At 43.5% G+C, this 10,148-nt stretch overlaps 2 long non-coding RNA genes across 2 annotated transcripts; one reads left to right on the top strand and one right to left on the bottom strand.

Moving 5' to 3' along the window:
* Positions 1-916, bottom strand: LOC127302866 (uncharacterized). The gene is made up of 2 exons (XR_007853150.2): positions 608-916; positions 1-516 (listed from the first exon to the last, which is right to left on the bottom strand). It is a non-coding gene; the product is annotated as an uncharacterized lncRNA (long non-coding RNA).
* Positions 917-1,276: 360 nt separating this feature from the next.
* Positions 1,277-4,582, top strand: LOC139831141 (uncharacterized). The gene is made up of 3 exons (XR_011745808.1): positions 1,277-1,627; positions 1,738-4,213; positions 4,322-4,582. It is a non-coding gene; the product is annotated as an uncharacterized lncRNA (long non-coding RNA).
* Positions 4,583-10,148: the final 5,566 nt, after the last annotated feature.

Genomic DNA, 10,148 nt, shown 5'->3' with positions numbered 1-10,148 from the left:
TGAAAAAAAACTCCTATATAAATGTGCAAGAATAGATACTCAAATTTCTTCTAAACAATGTACAAGAAGTACACAAAATCTTCTATATACACTCGCGTAGTCACCTATCACAATACAACATTCGGAATGCGCAGCTTGGGTGTAGCACCAATTCAGGTTATCTCTCCACCTTGATTTCAGTTTGTTCGCATTAGTCCTGAACTTCGACTACAAAGTCTGGTACTGAACTTGGCCTGCGCTAGCTAACCGGAGCAGAGCTGGGCGCTGTTGGCTGCCTTAATACAGAACACGCGCGAGCCACGGCTAGATCGGCAACAACAGCCATGCGCGCTGAGGAGCAGCGGCAGCCTGGAGCTCCTGGGGCAGCAGCGTGCGAGACCGCCGTTCCAGATCAGGGCCGCGACGAGCTCCACGCCCGCCCCGCCCTCCTCGGCTACGTCCACAACAGCTTTGTCACCTCCAATCTCGTTCGCTCCTTCGCCGATCTTGTCCATGTCCATCTCGCCCGCGCCGTGGCTGTGTCTTAGAGGCGGCGAGCTGGTTAGGGCGGAGAACAACAGGAGGTCAAGAAAGGGGCCAAATCGGAAGGCGGCGGGACGGGCTGGACCTTAAGGTGAGATATCGGCGTCGGGCGTGTACCGTTCCTCCCGCTGATGAGGAAGTTGGGGCCGCTTGCCGGAGAACAATGGGTGTCATCAGGATGGGGATTGGAAGGAAAACCCATCGAGACATTGTACAAGGGTCTCTGGCGGCGGCGGCCTAGCCGGAGTGTCTCTGGCGGCGGGAAGCTGGACGATGATGGGAGGTTTTCCGACGGCGGTAGGCGCCCAGGAGGAGCGCCGACGGCGCAGGCCTAGCCAGCGGCGCGATGCGCGCCGCTCGTGTCCTTTCGGGCATAGCAGTTCTCTGCTCTCGGCTGGAGAATCAAAAAGAAAAAATGAAACGGTAAATGTCAATTTGGTGTATTATGTGATTTGGTGGGAGGATAAATCCATCCAATAAAAGTTGGACGAACGACTGAGTGAGAAACCCTTATTAGGTATATAGATATGCAATAGGGGAAATTTTATATATGAACTATTATTATTAGTTTTATATTTGTTAGTTTTATATGCAATAGGGAAAATTTTATATTTATAAGTTTTATATGCAATAGGGAAAATTTTATATATGAACTATTATTATTAGTTTTATATTTGTTAGTTTTATATGCAATAGAAATAGTTGTATTATTAGGACAAATAGAATGTGATAGAAATAGGATTATTTTTGCAAAGTAGAATGTGATAGGATTATTTTGCAAATAGAAATAGGATTAATTTGCAAATAGAAATATAATTATTTTGAAAATGATATAGCCTGCATTTTGAAATAACATTGTGTGCATTTTGCAGAAAATATGGATTCGCCTACCAGAGACCTAGAACAGGAAGAAATTGTCGAGGGTATAATCCACGACGCCCCCGATGTTGAACGAGCTGAATCTCCGCCGTCGTATCTGAATCCCTCCGAGGATGGAATGGAGGTCGACCGACGTGAGGATGAAGCCGACGCCTACGATGATGGAGAAGCCGACACCTCCGATGATGGAGAAGGCGATAACTCTGATGATGGAGAAGCCAGCGAGGTATATATATATATGAAGTTCCACGATCACTAGTAATATGTGGAAATATTGGAGGGAGCTGTATATATTGAGTTGTATACATATAAATTGACGAATGTTTCTTCTCTTAGGCCTCCACATCGAGCAAAGCTACGAAACGAGGGCCGACCAAAAAGTTGGATGTACGAACGCATTACACATTTGAGGTCATAGCCCCTACGGGCGAACCCAAGTTACCCAAGTAGGCTGCCTCCGTATTTAAGAAACAATGCGGAGTTCTGGTTAGGGATCATGTCCCGATCAGCGTTCGGGAGTGGCATAAGCGCAAAGGGGCGGAAGATAATGAGTATGTCGCCGAAAGGTACAAAGAGGATCTTTGGAATGACCTCATGGCACATTTCAACCTGCCAGAATGCGAGGATACAGCCGTCGCTAAAAAATTGAGGGCGAAAGTCAAACACTGGACTCTTAAGAAGATGGCCGAACTGTTCCGGGTGTGGAAGAAAAACTTATGGAACAAGTATCTGAAGAAAAAGAAAGTGCCAGTATTCGAAGGCCATCTATCGAAACAGGAGAATCACTGGAAGGCATTTAAGGAGTACAAGGAGTCAGAAGATGCCAAGACCTTATCACATAAGAACAAGAAAAATGCTGAGAACAAGGTGTATCACCACAAATTGGGGCCAGGGGGCTACGAGACTGCCATGCCAAAGTGGGATAAACAAGAGTAGGATATGCTTGCTACAGGGATCCAACCAGAACCAATCCGTGATGAGTGGGAATTGAGAACAAAAAATTGGTTCCTTGCGCATGGTGGTTCATACGACGAAGAAACAGGGGACCTTCTTTGCAATGATGGTCTTAGGGTATCGAGGAAAAATTGGAAAAAAATAGTGAAAGAAATTAAAGAGGGGAGCAGAAAGTTCTGTCCCGATAGAGAGAAAGACTTGCTGACACTGGTCCTCGGGAATGACGAACACGGAGGACGAACACGAGGCTTTGGCCCTTCTTACCCGTGGTGGCTTGGGTTTGCCAAAGACCAAGATACTTACAGAAGCCGAGCGAGAGCAAAGAAGCGACAAGAAGAGGAGCAAAATGAAAAGTTGAACCAGTTGCTTGCCAGATTTAACCAGCGACAAAAGGAGCAGCAGAAGCAGATTGACGAACTTAGAGGAGTACTGCGCCCGCCACAAGATCCTGCACTCGATATTACCGCCGGCCCATCTCAGCGGAAAAGCAGCGTGGCTGACTCGTAGGCCCCGGCTGACAATGCACAACGGATGATAGAGGGCGGTCCCGGCTACCCCGTGGATGGAATCAAGGAGTCAATATCTTGTGAGCTCCATCAGAGATTTAAGAACATATCCATGAAGGTGGCGGTCGGACAAGCTTTACCTTGTCCACCTGACGCACGCTGGCATGGCCGTGACATTCCAGCTGGCTATGCTAAAGTTGTGGTGGATGAAATCGTAACGGGGTTTAATGAATTGGAGCTTGACATCCCTGGACCTGAAGATGAGAAGACACTCGGAGAAATAGTGGGTGGAGTCATTCTATGGGACAAGAACTACATCAAGCTTCCAGGCTCGGCGCCAAGGACAACACCAGTACCACCTCCGAGTCGTCGCATATCACCTACACCTCCATCACCTCCAAGAAGCCCACCCCATGACTACGGCCACCACAGCGCGAGTCCATCTCGATCTTCGCCGCCGGACTTGGGTCGGCCGTCTCCGCCGCCGCCGCCCGCGAAGCGTGCCAATAAGAATGCTCCGTCGATGAGTTCTAACCGACGACGGAGCCCCCCAAAGCAAAAACTGTCGCCCCTCCCAAAGGTACCTCATCCGAATCTTCCCATCAGACCTTACGATCTTACCCCCGAGGAAAGCGCACGGATCGCAAAGGAACATTATGATGCGCAGATGAAAAAGAAGAAACCCGAGCCCCCCTCCCCCCCGGTATACACCGACAAGCAGAAAAAACTATGCAAATTACTTTCTGACCCTGCCATCGCAATATGACTTGCACCATAAGCCTGATGACTATCTACGCACAATGCAGAAGAAAGTGAAAAAGAGCAGACGTTCCCCAGCTCGGAGAAGTGGGAGCAAATCAATGAGCAGTGCAAGTGAGAGCAAATCAATGAAAAGTGCAAAGCGGGAAAAGATCAGACGTTTCCCAGCTCGGACAACAGGCCAAACAATCGATCCCACCCCTCAAGGTGTTATCTGGAAATGTTCCTCCCCTGGTGCAGTAGCAAAGTATGGAAGAAGCAAAGAAGTGGGCGACTGAATGGGGTATGAGTGTTGACGAAATTATGGCTTCCCAAGACGAGTTGTTTCCCAAGGCTGTTGTAGCCCCTAAGCCTAAATTTGTCATGGGGGAATCTCTTGTCATCAAAGAGAGGTTGCAAGAACTGCCAACACATATGCGTTACTTGTATGCATGGTACCTGAATGCCGCAAAGAATGGGAGAATAATGATCGTGGTGACTGTCCCACGGGAGTACTATGGCCGACCCGAAGAGATCCATGTTGAGTTTGACGAACTCTTCCAGATGCAAAATTGCGAAGCCCTCGACAAATCTCTCATGAGTTGCTATTGTCTGTAAGTTGTTCAATTCGTTGTCTACATATAAGTTGTTCAGTTATTTCAGTTGTTCCGTTCATTGCATGTAATTATCCTCATTATATCCTTATCTACTCTATTATGCAGAATGAAGATCCTGGTCTGTAAAAATAAGGGCATCCTAAATGTTGGGTTCATTGACCCAGATAAAGTACATATACATACGCTAACTAGTAAGCCCAAGGAGACGGAGGAAAACCTTCTAAGGTTTCTAAGGGATCAAAATTTCTGTGACCACATACTGTTTCCTTACAACTTCAGGTGACGATCTAACTCTGTTGTGTCCATTCACTCACAAGTTTAATTGATGAGTGATACGTCTCAAACGTATCTATAATTTCTTATGTTCCATGCTAGTTTTACGACAATACTCACATGTTTTATTCTTACTTTATATCATTTTGATGCATTTTCCGGTACTAACCTATTAACAAGATGCCGAAGCGCCAGTTCCTGTTTTCTGCTGTTTTTGGTTTCAGAAATTCTACACAGGAAATATTCTCGGAATTGCGCGAAACAAAAGGCCACGTCCCTATTTTTCCAGAAGCTTCACGGAGTCCGAAGGAGAGACGAAGGAGGGCCACAAGCTGGCTGATGCGTGTGGTTGGCACGTCCGTTGGGAACCCCAAGAGGAAGGTGTGATGCGCACAGCGGCAAGTTTCCCTCAGTAAGAAACCAAGGTTTAATCGGACCAGTACGAGTCAAGAAGCACGTTGAAGGTTGATGGCGGCGAGATGTAGTGCGGCGCAACACCAGTGATTCCGGCGCCAACGTGGAACCTGCACAACACAACCAAGATACTTTGCCCCAACGAAACAGTGAGGTTGTCAATCTCACCGGCTTGCTGTAACAAAGAGTTAACCGTATTGTGTGGAAGATGATTGTTTGCAGAAAACAAAGAGAACAAAGTATTGCAAGAGATTGTATTTCAGTAAAGAGAATTGGACCGGGGTCCACAGTTCACTAGAGGTGTCTCTCCCATAAGACGAACAGCATGTTGGGTGAACAAATTACAGTTGGGCAATTGACAAATAAAGAGAGCATGACCATGCACATACATATCATGATGAGTATAGTGAGATTTAATTGGGCATTACGACAAAGTACATAGACCGCCATCCAACTGCATCTATGCCTAAAAAGTCCACCTTCGAGTTATCATCCGAACCCCCGGCGGTATTAAGTTGCTAAGCTACAGACAATTGCATTAAGTATGGTGCGTCATGTAACTAGTGAGTACATCCTTGAACCTAGCACTAATGTTTTATCCATAGTGGCTTCAGCTCAACACAACCTTAGAACTTTCTCATCCTTTGTCCCAGGTGTTAATGCAGGCATGAACCCACTATCGAGCATAAATACTCCCTCTTGGAGTTACAAGCATCTACTTGGCCAGAGCATCTACTAGTAACGGAGAGCATGCAAGATCATAAACAACACATAGCATAACTTTGATAATCAACATAACAAGTATTCTCTATTCATCGGATCCCAACAAACGCAACATATAGAATTACGGATAGATGATCTTGATCATGTTAGGCAGCTCACAAGATCCGACAATGATAGCACAATGGGGAGAAGACAACCATCTAGCTACTGCTATGGACCCATAGTCCAGGGGTAGACTACTCACACATCACACCGGAGGCGACCATGGCGGCGTAGAGTCCTCCGGGAGATGATTCCCCTCTCCGGCAGGGTGCCGGAGGCGATCTCTGGATCCCCCGAGATGGGATCGGCGGCGGCGGCGTCTCTGGAAGGTTTTCCGTATCGTGGTTCTCGATGCGGGGTTTTCGTCACGGAGACTTTTTATAGGCGAAAGGGCAGGTCAAGAGGCGGCACGGGGCCCCACACCACAGGGCCGCGCGGCCAAGGGGGGGCCGCGCCGCCCTAGGGTGTGGCCCCTCCGTGGCCCCTCTTCGTCTCTCCTTCGGACTTACGGAAGCTTCGTGAGAAAATAGGCCCCTGGGCTTTGATTTCGTCCAATTCCGAGAATATTTCCTTACTAGGATTTCTGAAACCAAAAACAGCAGAAAACAGAAACTGGCACTTCGGCATCTTGTTAATAGGTTAGTTCCAGAAAATGCACGAATATGACATAAAGTGTGCATAAAACATGTAGATAACATCAATAATGTGGCATGGAACATAAGAAATTATCGATACGTCGGAGACGTATCAGCATCCCCAAGCTTAGTTCTGCTCGTCCCGAGCGGGGAAAACGATAACACGGATAATTTCTCGGAGTGACATGCCATCATAATCTTGATCATACTATTTGTAAAGCATATGTAGTGAATGCAGCGATCAAAACAATGTATATGACATGAGTAAACAAGTGAATCATATAGCAAAGACTTTTCATGAATAGCACTTCAAGACAAGCATCAATAAGTCTTGCATAAGAGTTAACTCATAAAGCAATAATTCAAAGTAAAGGTATTGAAGCAACACAAAAGAAGATTAAGTTTCAGCGGTTGCTTTCAACTTGTAACATGTATATCTCATGGATATTGTCAACATAGAGTAATATAATAAGTGCAATAAGCAAGTATGTAGGAATCAATGCACAGTTCACACAAGTGTTTGCTTCTTGAGGTGGAGAGAAATAGGTGAATCGACTCAACATTGAAAGCAAAAGAATGGTCCTCATAGAGGAAAAGCATCGATTGCTATATTTGTGCTAGAGCTTTGATTTTGAAAACATGAAACAATTTTGTCAACGGTAGTAATAAAGCATATGCATCATGTAAATTATATCTTATAAGTTGCAAGCCTCATGCATAGTGTACCAATAGTGCCCGCACCTTGTCCTAATTAGCTTGGACTACCTGGATTATCACCGCAATACATATGCTTTAACCAAGTATCACAAAGGGGTACCTCTATGCCGCCTGTACAAAGGTCTAAGGAGAAAGCTCGCATTTGGATTTCTCGCTTTTGATTATTCTCAACTTAGACATCCATACCGGGACAACATAGACAACAGATAATGGACTCCTCTTTTAATGCTTTAAGCATTCAACAACAATTAATTCTTTTCTCATTAGAGATTTGAGGATGTTTGTCCAAAACTGAAACTTCCACCATGGATCATGGCTTTAGTTAGCGGCCCAATGTTCTTCTCTCACAATATGCATGCTCAAACCATTCAACTCGGTGTAGATCGCCCTTACTTCAGACAAGACGAACATGCATAGCAACTCACATGAAATTCAACAACGAATAGTTGATGGCGTCCCCAGTAAACATGGTTATCGCTCAACAAGCAACTTAATAAGAGATAAAGTGCATAATTACATATTCAATACCACAATAGTTTTTAAGCTATTTGTCCCATGAGCTATATATTGCAAAGGTGAATGATGGAATTTTAAAGGTAGCACTCAAGCAATTTACTTTGGAATGGCGGAAAATACCATGTAGTAGGTAGGTATGGTGGACACAAATGGCATAGTGGTTGGCTCAAGTATTTTGGATGCATGAGAAGTATTCCCTCTCGATACAAGGTTTAGGCTAGCAAGGCTTATTTGAAACAAACACAAGGATGAACCGGTGCAGCAAAACTCACATAAAAGACATATTGAAAACATTATAAGACTCTACACCGTCTTCCTTGTTGTTCAAACTCAATACTAGAAATTATCTAGACCTTAGAGAAACCAAATATGCAAACCAAATTTTAGCATGCTCTATGTATTTCTTCATTAATGGGTGCAAAGCATATGATGCAAGAGCTTAATCATGAGCACAACAATTGCCAAGTATCACATTACCCAAAACATTTATAGCAATTACTACATGTATCATTTTCCAATTCCAACCATATAACAATTTAACGAAGGAGAAACTTCGCCATGAATACTATGAGTAGAAACCAAGGACATACTTGTCCATATGCTACAGCGGAGCGTGTCTCTCTCCCATAAAGTGAATGCTAGGATCCATTTTATTCAAACAAAACAAAAACAAAAACAAACCGACGCTCCAAGAAAAAGCACATAAGATGTGATGGAATAAAAATATAGTTTCAGGGGAGGAACCTGATAATGTTGTCGATGAAGAAGGGGATGCCTTGGGCATCCCCAAGCTTAGACGCTTGAGTCTTCTTGATATATGCAGGGGTGAACCACCGGGTGCATCCCCAAGCTTAGAGCTTTCACTCTCCTTGATCATGTTGCATCATACTCCTCTCTTGATCCTTGAAAACTTCCTCCACACCAAACTCGAAACAACTCATTAGAGGGTTAGTGCACATTATAAATTGACATATTCAGAGGTGACACAATCATTCTTAACACTTCTGGACATTGCATAATGCTACTGGACATTAGTGGATCAAAGAAATTCATCCAACTTAGCGAAAGAGGCAATGCGAAATAAAAGGCAGAATCTGTCAAAACAGAACAGTTCGTATTGACGAATTTTAAAATGGCACCAGACTTGCTCAAATGAAAATGCTCAAATTGAATGAAAGTTGCGTACATATCTGAGGATCACACACGTAAATTGGCTTAATTTTCTGAGTTACCTACAGGGAGGTGGACCCAGATTCGTGACAGCAAAGAAATCTGGAACTGTGCAGTAACCCAAATCTAGTACTTACTTTTCTATCAACGGCTTAACTTGGCACAACAAAACACAAAACTAAGATAAGGAGAGGTTGCTACAGTAGTAAACAACTTCCAAGACACAAAATAAAAACAAAGTACTGTAGGTAAAAATATGGGTTGTCTCCCATAAGCGCTTTTCTTTAACACCTTTCAGCTAGGCGCAGAAAGTGTGTATCAAGTATTATCAAGAGACGAAGTTTCAACATTACCTTGGGCTTTACCCTTACCTTTCTTATTGTTCTTCTTTCCCTTTGGTTTAGGAAATGTATGAGTTTCCCCCGGTATAGAGGTGAATTTCAGAGTGCCTTCTCCAACATCAATGACTGCTCCCAATAGTTTCAGCAGGGATCTTCCGAGTGTGAGTTTTCCTGTTTCAACAACAAGATAATCAATGGATATTGTTCTTCCAAGAATGGTTGTATGCACACCTGCGGCTATTCCTTTAGGAATTATAGTAGAGTTATCAATGAGAGTTATTTCTTCTCCTCCTTCCTCGACTCCCCAAAGTTTCAAATATTTATAAATACTTTCAGGCATAAGGCAAAATTCATACATAATATCACAGTAGGCATGGAGAGTTCGATCACCGATGACAATTTTAACGGCAGGATCCCACATTGAGAGTTTAGAGTTCACTAAAACTTGTTCAAGATGATTACGAACGTGGCAATAATTATCATTCAAGCAAGATGTACTTATCTCGAGATTATTTAATCTACTATAAATGCTAGTGAGGACTGAATCAAAGTTATTAGCTGAATCATGTGATGCAACCAACTTCTTTATGGCATTAAAAGCTTGATCCCCATTGCAATGAAGGAAATCTCCTCCCACTAAAGTATCTAAAGCATATCTATAGCGAACCATAAGACCAAAATAAAAATTACTGAGGAGCAAACTTAGAGTCATTTAAGGTTCAGTTTTACGATATGAAGTAAAAATTCTAGACCAAGCATCCTTAAAACTCTCCTCATCCCCTTGTTTAAAAGTGAAAACTAATTCTTCAGGCGAAGAAGTAACAGGTTCAGAGCTAGACATGGTAACAAAAGTAACTAATTTTTTTTTTTGTATTTTAATATAGAGTGCAAGACAATAAAGCAAACTAGATAGAATAAATGCAAGTAAACTAATTTTTTTGTGTTTTTGATATAGCAAACAAGATAACAAGTAAAGTAAAACTAGCAACTAATTTTTTTGTATTTTGATTTAGTGCAGCAAACAAAGTAGTAAATAAAACTAAGCAAGACAAAAACAAAGTAAAGAGATTGAGAAGTGGAGACTCCCCTTGCAGCGTGTCT

The sequence above is a fragment of the Lolium perenne genome, chromosome 5, assembly GCF_019359855.2.
Source record: "Lolium perenne isolate Kyuss_39 chromosome 5, Kyuss_2.0, whole genome shotgun sequence".
Classification (NCBI taxonomy): domain Eukaryota; kingdom Viridiplantae; phylum Streptophyta; class Magnoliopsida; order Poales; family Poaceae; genus Lolium; species Lolium perenne.
This window is presented reverse-complemented; position numbering and strand designations above follow the sequence as displayed.